At 33.5% G+C, this 12,500-nt stretch overlaps 1 long non-coding RNA gene across 1 annotated transcript; it reads right to left on the minus strand.

The window, feature by feature from the left end:
• Positions 1-6,328: 6,328 nt before the first annotated feature.
• LOC131329168 (uncharacterized) lies at positions 6,329-7,419 on the minus strand. The gene is made up of 3 exons (XR_009200662.1): positions 7,310-7,419; positions 7,186-7,214; positions 6,329-6,811 (listed from the first exon to the last, which is right to left on the minus strand). It is a non-coding gene; the product is annotated as an uncharacterized LOC131329168 (long non-coding RNA).
• Positions 7,420-12,500: the final 5,081 nt, after the last annotated feature.

A 12,500-nucleotide genomic window follows, 5' to 3' on the forward strand; every position in this document is an offset into this window, starting at 1 on the left:
TTGGTGGCTCTTCTGTATGATGGTGCTAAGTCGTTCACGGGCCTGAACATTGCACTTGCACCATTACTTGGGAGGGTAACAGTAAATATTTTGCAACAGAAGGCCTTGAAGCAATGTATGAAAAGTAATTACTCAGTGGTCTGGCATGGCCACGCGCCACTCCAGAACATTTTAACTACCATACACTCTTGTTGGTCCATACACCCTTGAAGCAATGTATGAAAAGTAGAGAAATGTTAAGTGTAAAGAAAATAGGCAAAGAAAAGACTCTTAAAGTGTACATGAACGGTTCAGATGCACTGCACAGTGAATTTGAGCCGTTCATGTACAATTTAAAGGTCTTTTCTTTGTTAATTTTCTTTGTTCCTAGTACTCTTCATGAAAAGTAATTACTCAGTGGTCTGGCATGGCTACGCGTCGCTCCGGAACATTTTAACTACCATACACTCTTGTTGGTCCATACACTTATTTATGAGTCCTTTGTCCAAAACTTATGTGGTGCTCCCAAGTGGTATGAGAACACCATACTCCCAATGAATTACAGTTCTTGGATTAAAAATAGATAAATCACAGCCCTTGGATCAAAATCAAAAACTAAACGTAGGGTGTTTTGACAAAAAAATAAAGGATTACTTACCACAGAAATAGGCAACACTTATCATTGACTAAGGCAACATTTACTACAACCGATCAGTCAGGTAACAAGTTACCATTAAGAAAAAAAAAAGAATAAAGAATATCCTATTTTCTGGCTGAAAAATTTGGAGATTTATATATTCACATCATTTTAAGCTATATACACAATATATTTTGCATTTTTACTAAGAATTCGGTAGTGGAAAACTTAAAAAATGGTGTTCGTTTATAAATCTAGTTTAAAATTTTAATTTATTATGAAAATATAATTAGAAGAATTATCTAAAAACAAAAAATTTAAAAAAATATTTTCCATAATTTTCAAATGACATTATAAATATATTTAATTAATTAATTTTTAAATAATAATTTATTATAGATATATTTAAATAACTTACTTTTAAATATTATGGAAAAAATATGATATTCATTTAATATTTTGATAGCTTACAAATTTAGTGTGTGTGTGTGTGTGTGTGTATATATATATATAAAATAGCGCTATAAGTTGATTGTTACAACAAAATTGAACAATAAATATATTTTTGCTTAATAGCTATTGAATAATTTTGTAGAATTCTCAATTGAATTTATGGTAGTATTTAATGAAATTAGACTATTCAATTTTATTAATATAATTTATAGTGATCAATATGATATAATTTGCAAATCTAACAACTAATAGTGTTGATATTAATATACTTGGTAGCGATCAATCAACAAGGATTGAGTCATTTATAATTGATTAAATTGGTTATATATTCAGCCAATTGATTAGATAATTTGAATAGATTAAGATCATATTTGGCAGGTGTGGTAGTTAACAATGATATTGATTGATAGTGATTAGTGAAAATTAATACAATTGGCTAAAGTAGGCTGACTAACTTGTTTAATTGCTTAACCACAGACTTATCTATTTCAATGCTTCAAATTAAATAATTAGCAAATTTCAAAAAATGGTTATTTGATAGTTAACATTGATCACTTGGCAAACGAGGGAGTAACAGTTTTTGTGGTTAACAGTGATCACTTGGCCAATGTAGGAGTAACCACTAATGAACCAGTAAATTGAAATATCTCATTTAATTGATCTTCTTTTGAAAGTAATTTTATTTAATTTACATATAATTAATACAAAAAGATCCAAATAAAATTTAATGTGGTAGGTACTAGGACATTAATGATGATACATAAATGTATACTTACCCGTCATTAATGCCATACTTACTATAGAATAAGACTTACTTACCAAAGCATAAGGCTAGATATACCACAAAACTTGACTTTTTACGATGGATTAAAATTCGTTGATAACACTTACCACGTGGTTGACAATACTTATTATAAAATAAGGGTAAAACGACTGTATGCTTAAATCAGTCTTATCATGCAAATTGGTCACGTTTTGCCACTTGCCTTGTTTACGTATCACAAATTATGATATTAATGGTATTAGGTTTTTTCATACCTACCTTAAACCCTACAAACTTATCCACTCTAACTCCTCTAGCTCCCATTCATCTCTCCTCTTGTCCAAAAAAATAAAGATTTAAGAAGAAGCTCCATAACAAGTTGAAGAAGCTCACTAAGTAAGTTTTTAAAAAAAAAACTGAATTTAGTTGCGATTATTACCTTGTACCAACTTACCGAAAGATTATAAGTTGAAGAATCTTGAATAGTGTTTCACAAGAACCTAATGAAGCTTCCATACAGTTTTTACGATTTAAGAAGAAGCTCCATACGATTTAAGAAGAAGCTCCATACGGTTTTTACGTTTTTTATGCTTATACTTACCATTTCTTATGGCCACACATACCACTTTTTATGGTATTTTTACTACGGATGAAAACCGTATTAGGAAATATTTGGAGAATAAGTTCTCCGTATTTGTGGTAAGCATATCCAGAATTTAGTAAAAAAACCCATTGTATTTGTGGTAAGTATGGTTATGAAAATGGTAGGTAATCTCTGTAGGTAATATAGTTTTGCTTGCCATACCATAGGTAATAGTATCTGTGGTAAACATATCGATGTTAGTATATTTTTGCTTAATAGCTATTGAATAATTTTGTAGGATTCTTAATTGAATTTATGGTAGTATTTAATGAAATTAGGCTATTCAATTTCATTAATATAGTTTATAGTGATCAATATAATATAATTTGCAAATCTAACAATTAATAGTGTTGATACTAATATACTTGGCAGCGATCAATCAACGAGAATTGATTCATTTGTAATTGATTGATTTGGTTATATGTTAAACCAATTGATCAAACGATTTGAATCGATTAAAATCATATTTGACAGATGTGGTAGTTAACAATGACGTTGATTGATAGTGATTAGCAAAGATTAATACAATTGGCTAAAGTAAGCTGACTAATTTGTTTAATTGATTAACTACAGACTTATCTATTTCAATCCTTCAAATTATACAATTAGTAAATTTCAAAAGTGGTTATTTGATAGTTAACATTGATTACTTGGCAAATGAAAGATTAACAGTCTTTGTGGTTAACATTAATCACTTGGCCAATGTAGCACTAACCACTAATGAATCAGTAAATTGAAATATCTTATTTATTTGATCCTTTTTTAAAAGTAATTTTATTAATATAAATGCTTTTATTTAATTTATCATAAAAGTAATACAAGTAGTTTCAAATAAAATTTAATGTGGTAGGTACTATTAAAAATAAATAAATAAATAAATAAATAAATAAATAAATATACACACACACACGGGGCGGTTTCGGGGACCTTTAAAAAAACCCTCCAAATCTTAATCTCAAAGTTTCCGATCAAATTTTGATGATTCGAGTCTCTCAATGTGTTCAGAACGTGATTTTAAGGGTGCCCGAGAGAAACTGGCCAAAAAACTAACCGGGAAGGGCTTGATTTGAGCAGTTTTTTATTAAACCGTTTAATAAAGTTCAATAAAAAACTGTTCGGATGAAGTCCTTCCCGGTTATTTTTTTTTGCTGATTTCTCATGGGCACCCTTAAAATCACGTTCTGATTACATGGAGTGGCTCGGATCATCAAAATTCGATCGAAAACTTGGGAGGTTTTTTTTAAATTTCTCCGGAACCGCCCTGATATATATATATATATATATATATATATATATATATATATACACACATATACACACACACACACACACTCCGGATCCCCTAAGGGATCCCGGATGGCTGTCTTGGTGCGGGCCTCCCCTCCCAGCCGTTGGATTTAATCCAACGACCACAGATTTAAAATGCAAACACGCGGATCTTAGGGAGGTTGGGTCGGGTAATTTAGTTCTCGGATCTCCTTTCACGGGTTAAAATAAAATCCTTTCCACCCGGTTTCCTCCCATTTTTTCTCATTCAAAGCAGACCACGAAGAGAGAGAGAGAGAGAGAGAGAGAGAGAGAAGAAGAAGAAGAAGAAGAAGAACGACGATTACGAAGTGAAGAAGAAGATCGATCTAGAGAAGAAGATCGAAGCAAACCCGCCCCAGGTATATCTCTCTCTCGTATCTCTCTCTTGAATCTCGGGCTCGTATCTCTCAACTGGACTTAAATTAGGGGTTTTTTTTCCTGATTTTGTTCCAGATTGATGAAGAAAGAAGACGAACGACAAGGTCTCTCTCTCTCTCTCTCTCTCTCTCTCTGTGAGTGTGTGTTCTATGTTTGAGACCAAATTTTATGATTTCAAAGCCCTAATTTTGGGATCCGAGTAGAAAAATGGTTTTTTTTTTTTTTCCCTTTTTGGTTCCATGTCCGTGGGTGTTCTAGTTTGAGCACGAAACTGATTTTGCTGGGTAACCCTAATTCGACCGTGGGCCTATGTATTTCCTTATGAAAACATTTGCGAATATTGTTATGTTGTTATGCAAGTTTATGGATGTTAATTTAGAAACAAAATCAAAATGTTTGGCTGATATTATGTTGATTTATTGAAAAATAAGAGTCTTGATGTGCTTATGTGTGTCTCATTTCATCAACACTCATTTAGTGTATAAACCAAGAGTGAGGAAAATGGGGTGTTGCTCATGCTGTAGGTAGACAAGGAACATGCCACCAGTTGTTTATGGCACATTAGCAGCTCCATGTGTTTTCTGTTGGCTGGATTGATTTGAAGCAAAAGAAACTGGGTTTCTCTATGGTCTTAACATTTCATTTTATGTGCTATTCACTGTGTATAAATCAGAATGTGTATAAAACCCTTATTCTAATTCAAGTTTAAACCCTAATCCTAATTCTTGTTCAATTTCATTGTCTCTGCTATTTCCACTTACATATTCAACCATTGGATTTGGACATTGAATAAGAAAAATTACAACTACAGAATTGTAAGTCCTTCAACATGATTAAGCAGAAAATTGGGAAAAAGGGTTCTCTTTAACTGTATGTGCAGAGCATTTGTCTTGAAAAAAACTAATGGTATAGCTCAAGAACAAAAAACTAATGATTTTCTTTGAGTTTAGTTCATGATGGAGACAGAACGGATTATGAGACTCCGGTGCAGCAAAGGATAGATGGAGATTCCGGCACAGCAAAGGATGGAGCGGCTCTCTTGCTAGAGAGCACACAGCCTTGCAAAGGGCTGTAGCACTTGATGTGCAGGAAGCTTACTCACCTTGTAGAATACAAAGTTCTTTCAAGGTTAGCTAAATGAAGCTTTTTCACCTTCTCTGGTAGATGGTACTGAAGAAGTAATAGGCCTTCTAAGATTGGCTAATGAATTTTTGTAGAGTACCAAACATTTTTCCAAGTGTATGCCGTTGATGGATAGTGTTTAGTTGTGTTATACTGTTATGGGAATGTGATTTGTAATAGATAAATTATGTAACGAATATGTTAGCAACAAAGTGGACAATGTGTTGTCTTGTTTGTAATGAAAAGTTTCAGTTGAGATATGTCATATGCCTTCAAATGAATACTCCTGAGTTTAGTTGAGTAATTTACCGCATTCCAAAAGCTCAAGTTCACAGTATCGAACGTCTTAGTGGACAGTGCTACTGCTCTTTATAGAACAGGAATTTTCCAGAAGAGGAGACCCATTTGCCAGGCAAATGCATTACTTGCTTGGGACACAAAAACTAAGTAGTATTTCTTGCCAAAAATTCATTAGGAAACGACACGGATACGGATACGGATTACTTGCCAAGAATCTCAGTCCAAAAAATCAAATTGTGACCAACTCAAATTTTGCAACAAGTCAAGAGGGAAACAGAAAGCCAATAAATTTCAATACAAATTAGCCATACATCCCATTCTTTTATAAAGAATCACACCAAGAAAATGGCCAAGGATATAACCTTGAGAGCTAGCCAAAGGAAACAACGGAACAAAAAAAAAAAAAGAAGCCGAAATTGGCCAACCTATACTATGTTCACCACCTTACAACAAAGCCAAAAAAAAAAAAAAATTCCAAACTTCATTACAAACAAGACAACACAATGTTCACTTTGTTTGTAACACATTCATTACATAATTTCTGCAGCCAGCTTGAAGGATTTTCCAACACACCGTAATCTGAGTAAGCAGAATAAGCTCTCTCAAAATCTGGAAGATGGGCGCCAACATATATCAACATCCGCCTAAGATATATACATCCTGCCAAACTCACCAAAATATACCTACATCAATAACATATCTGCGGCAGAACAGGAAATTCACAAATCAAAGTAAATAAAAGAAAGTCAACTTCAACACAGAAAACAATATAACGACACATAGAACAGTTTTGCCATCAATTTTGCAAATGGGCAATGGTTCATATCCAACTATAGTTTTAGGCAACTATGCGCGCAAGGGTTTTCTGCCCATTTCAAAATCTTCCGAGATACATTAATGATGCAACACAGACGATTACCATATTTATACCAGTTGTAGAAGCTTCCAAATTACAAGATAAACCTTATCACTAAAACAACACAAGGTTCATTGCTGACAACGCTACTATGCGGTATTGTGTACTACCAGAGAGGTTGTATAGTTCAAGGCACCAAAAAATGGGCACAACAAAGATACTACAAAATACTGGTGGTAGCTTACAAGGATACTACAAAATACTATGGATTGAAACTAGTGAAACTCACTGCTAGGCCTACTGCTCCCAATCCAAAAACAAACACTGTTGAGCCTTTCAGTGTTTTGGAAACATTCACAGTAGCACCAAAGCCTAACAAAACAAATGGCCCCATCAAGACTCTTATTTTTCAACAAATCAACATAATATCAGCCAAAAATTTTGATTTTGTTTCTAAATTAACATCCATAAACTTGCATAACAACATAACAACATTCGCAAATGATTTCATAAGGAAATACATAGGCCCATGGTCGAATTAGGGTTACCCAACAAAATCAGTTTCGTGCTCAAACTAGAACACCCACGGACATGGAACCAAAAAGGGAAATCAGGAAAAAAAAAACCCCATTTTTCTACTCGGATCCCAAAATTAGGGCTTTGAAATCATAAAATTTGGTCTCAAACATAGAACACAGAGAGAGAGAGAGAGAGAGAGAGAGAGAGAGAGAGAGAGAGAGAGAGACCTTGTTGTTCGTCTTTGTTCTTCATCAATCTGGAACAAAATAAGGAAAAAAACCCCTTAATTTACAGTCTAGTTGAGAGATACGAGCCCGAGATTCGAGAGAGAGATACGAGAGAGAGATATACCTGGGGTGGTTTTGCTTCGATCTTCTTCTCTAGATCGATCTTCTTCTTCGCTTCGTAATCGTCGTTCTTCTTCTTCTTCTTCTCTCTCTCTCTCTCTCTTCGTGGTCTGCTTTGAACGAGAAAAAATGGGAGGAAACCGGGTGGAAAGGATTTTATTATACACGTGAAAGGAGATCCGAGAACTAAATTACCCGACCCAACCTCCCCAAGATCCGCGTGTCTACATTTTAAATCCGTGGCCGTTGGATTAAATCCAACGGCTGGGAGGGGAGGTCCGCACCAAGACAGCCATCCGGTATCCCTTAGGGGATCCGGAGTGTGTGTGTATATATATATATATAACAAATGGTTATTTAAAAGTAAATATATCTATAATATAGTTTTTTCATAATATTTAAAAGTAAATTACTTAAATATATCTATAATAAATAGTTATTAAAAATAAATAAATTAAATACATTTATAATGTTATTTAGAAATTATGGAAAATATTTGTCAAATTTTTTGTTTTTAGATAATTTTTCTAATTATATTATATCTTCATAACAAATTAAAATTTTAAACTAGATGTATAATTGAACACCACTTTTTAGGTTTTCCACTTTCCAATTCTTAGTAAAAAGGCAAAATATATGGTGTATATAACTTAAAGTGGTGTGAATATATATATATATATATATATATATATATCCCCAAAATCTTCAAAAAAATTCGCCAAACAATAGGGTACTTTTTTTTAATTAATAGTAATCTGTTACCTGACCAACCGGTTGTTGTAAGTTTTGCCTTATACGATAGTAAGTGTTGCCTTAGTCAACGGTAAGTGTTGTCTGTTTCTGTGGTAAATAATTCTTCATTTTTTTTTTGGTCAAAAGTTCACAAAACCATCTCGTTTTTAATAAAACTACCCTACTTTTGGTTTTTGGTTTTGATCCAAGTGATTTATCTATTTTCAATCCAATGATCCATATTCAGTGGGAGTATGGTGCTCCCAAAACCGCTTGGAAGCACCATAGCCGAAGCCCCTGCCTGAATGGTGCGGAGGTCAAGAGTGAGTCCTTAGGCGATACGTCGCAATGTTCCAGTAGCACAAACAATTGTCCTATGTATTATCATCAATTCTCAAAAAATGGAGAAAAGTCAGACTTGGTCTTTCTTTTTGGTTCTAGAAAAATGAAACACGGCAAAATAAATCAGTCATATGCAATTTGATAGACTAAGCTCTTGAAGCTCAATGGTGGTCTGGACAAGGGGTGGCAAGTCCCACATCTAGAGTTCTGAAACTTATGTTGAGATCTCTTATTCATCACATAAAAGAAACTTATGGTTTGAGATGCATAAAGTCTATCTATGAGGTGATAGGCCCCCTCGCCACTCTCAATTCTTGTTCTCATGAACGTTAGTAGTAGTTTGAGATATTCTTGAAAGATAATTTTATTTATGAAATTGTTAGTATTAATAATGGATTGGGTACGGAACTTTTTTTTTCATCTTAAATTAAATAAGTGAAATAGATAAACCTTTTATCTATGGAAAATGATTTTCACACTCTCTTTTTAGCCACCCACACTCCTTTTTTTTGTCTTTATCCACTTGAATTTTGTAACGACCCTGATTTTTGGTAAATAAAAATTTCGTTAAATATTTAAATTTTATTTTTAATTACTTAGATTTCCTTTAAAATTCCCTTTTAACTTTAATAATCCGTCATAACTAGATTTGAGACTTATAAAATTATATTTCTTTGCACCGAACAATCTAGTCATTTTCAAAAGACAAGTGTACTTGTAGAAACACTTGTATATTTTCCTAATGTATAAAATAAAATCTTAAATTATATTTCTTGACTAGAAATCCTACGTGGTAAGTAGAATTAAGTTTTCAACCGATTAGTTGGAAGAACCGAACTACCAATTCATCTAGTTACAATCTCCTAACCATAGATGAACCTTTACCCATTGGACAATAAAAGTTAGGAAAACTTTTATCCATTGGACAATAGGAAATCTAGATTTTCTATCAAAGATATTTTGTGCTAGATTTAATAAAGTACTCATATATAGTTGTATATAGACTTATATACACATGCCTAAAGGACATTTGATTATTTCAAATATTATTCAAGTATATATTACATTATTCCTTTTATCCATTGGTCAAAAAATGCAAGGGAAAATATTATCCATTGGATAATAAGTTAGTCTTACTAACTAGTACTAGGATTTATTAAATAAATCACGTCCTAGATTTTCCCATGTGTTTATATGCATTAAAGATATGTGAATATCTAATTTCCTAGATTTCTAAGTACACTAATAAATATATAAGTACTAGTACTTCTTGAATTATTCTAATAAGAAAATCTTGGCCATATATTTTATTTGATACTTGGAAATCTTGATGGATTATATGGTACCTAATAGTACCTATATTTATATTTGAAAACTTGGACATGTGTGTGTGTGTGTGTATATAATAATAATAATATAATAGGAACATGTGCTTATTAGATTAGTTTATTAGAAAATTTTGATCTTATATTTTTTTTTATTGGATATTTGAAAATCTTAAAGATTATATAGTACCTTGTAAAGTTTTTTACTAGATTTTCTAAGTACACAAATATATTTATATATGGGTACATGTACCTTTTGGCCTATTATTTTTCTAGAAAAATCTTAACCATTGGACAATAATTGCTAGGAAAAATTTTATTTCTTGGGTAATAGCCAAAACTTTTGCTATAAATAGCACCACATCTTTACCATTTAACTCACACCTTCCAACCTTTCAACTTCTCTCTCTGGAAATCTTGAGTTCTTACTTTGTTCTTTCTTGTTCTTGGTGTTCTTGAGTTTTTCTTGAAGTTCTTCTTGAAACTAAGCCGCCACTAAGCCGCCACCCGACCACCCTCTCGATCCAAAAGTTAGTAGTTTTTAGTCAAGATCTAGTTTCGAGAGAAATTGTTCTCTTTCGAAGCTATCGAAAGCTTACCGTAGGAAGTCACTCTGTTCGATAGCCGACTTACTTTTCCGTAGCCGCCCTACCGCCAAGAAGAATGGTATATTATTCTTATCCTCTATCTCTAAGTATATGTAGAATCCCTTGACCACTCACTCAACGTATGGCATAGAACCGTGTTGGAAAGTAAAACGTAGAATCTCCTTATACCCTACCTTTAAGTATATAAGGTTATCTATTTCCTATAAGGTTTGAAATGCATGATAATTAGTAAATTTATTCTCGCTAATGGAAGTATGAACATGTTGGAATAATCGATTTTTACTCTAATAAACATGTGTTATTTTGAACTTCCCACAAAGGAAGAAAGAACGATTTCGAAAGATAAGACTTTGTCGTTTGGTAGAAGTATTCGTATTTTGATCTTTCGGATGGTTATGAGCATTTATACATGAATAGCTTGCATTACTTGTCTTGTTGTAAAGTATAAGTGATTTTCACTCCAAAGACGTCCGTACATGTGGCGTTATGCTTTAAGTAGTGATTTGAGCATGCTAAATAACATAGAGTTGGATGATCTTGTTAGTTTAGTTTCAAGATTATAATAAATGATTTATGTATACGTGAAAAGTCCTACCGCGGTGTCTATGCATGTGACGAGACACAAAAATCAAGAAAGATAGAAACATGATACCTAGGGTGTGTTAATGACAAGGTGTGTTCTGAAATAGCAATGTGGCCGGACTTGCCCATTGTGGGAATGTATGTGTGTGTTCCAATGAAAATCCGGATCAGCGGAACCATTGTGAGGTTGTGTGCGTTCCCATGGGAATCTGGAGCGGCGAAACTATGGTGAGGAATGACTTGGTTATCCGTGGAGAGGAGCTAATGCAAATTTTGTGTGCCAATGGGAACCCGGTGCGGCGGAGCCATTGTGAGGATACTCAGGAGACCGGAACGGCGGAGCTGAGGTTGGGTGTGTTAAAACGATTTTGGAAATGTTGATTTGGTAAGTGATAAATGGAGACACGGTCCAAGACGAGTCGCGTAGGAGGAACTCAGAAAATCATGGATACCAAAGTTAGTTTGAATTGTAAATGCGGATGTGTCATTGTTAACTGTTAATGTTATAATTTAATATTTGTAATTTAAGGGTTAGTGGGTATGGGTTTTCTATTGAGCCTTCGTAGCTCACGGTGTTACCTTTTGGTGACCCTGACATATTATATTGGTGCCGACGCTGGTATAATGTGTCAGATCTTATAGATGAACAGGGTGAACTCTACACCTTGAAGGCCTTTGGAGCTGAAGAGCTGGCTAAGATGGAGGAGCAGGCGGAGCTGTAGTTAGGAACCCTAGTTTCTCTCCCTTTTGTAATGAAAGTAATCTTATAGAGGTTATGATGTAATAATGAGTTCGACTCTATTTAGATATTCAATAAAATTGTCTATTTAACATTCTCAAAATTCGGGGCGTTACAAATTTATTATCTTGTCTTTTACGTATTTAATATCCTTTTACACACATCCAAGGATAATATTGTAAATTCATGTAGAAAAAGACAAAAAAAAGTGTGAGTGGCTAAAAGAGGAGCGTGAAAATCAATTCCATCTATCTATTTCACTTATTCGACTCGATCTTAAGGAGCCTTTCATGTACATGATTCGAATCCGATGAAAAGATTCTCTTCAAGTGAACAAAGACATCTATCTATACAAACAAAGACATCTATCTTCAAATAAATTATCCTTTGTATGGTGCTTCCACGATGGATGGAACAAAGACATATCTGATTATTAATTTTCCAATGTGACAGATAGATAAAGGCATCTATCTGCACGAACCAATCAATAGTTCAAGTTAGACACTCCCATAATCCATTTGCTCTTTGGAGAATTTCCTTCAACTATTCATGTCAAATCAGTAATATTGCGGGGTTGAAGGAAAATACCCAAATTCATGTCTTATTCTTTTTAATAATCCATACTAGACAACAATTTAATTTATAAAAGCGAAAGTAACTTATTTTCCTAGTTCAGATCAATAAAGTCAGGATATTCCGATTTATTTATTTCTTAGTTTACATCTAATGAATTTATCTGGACCAATACATGATTTTCTTTTAGTGTTCCTAACCCTCTGGCCGAAGACTAGTGGTAGGTGGTCCCGTATAGCTTTTGGATTAGGGTAGCCCAGTTTGTAAGCACAACAATGAATCTCAGCGAACCCT

This window comes from Rhododendron vialii, chromosome 6a (assembly GCF_030253575.1).
Source record: "Rhododendron vialii isolate Sample 1 chromosome 6a, ASM3025357v1".
Classification (NCBI taxonomy): domain Eukaryota; kingdom Viridiplantae; phylum Streptophyta; class Magnoliopsida; order Ericales; family Ericaceae; genus Rhododendron; species Rhododendron vialii.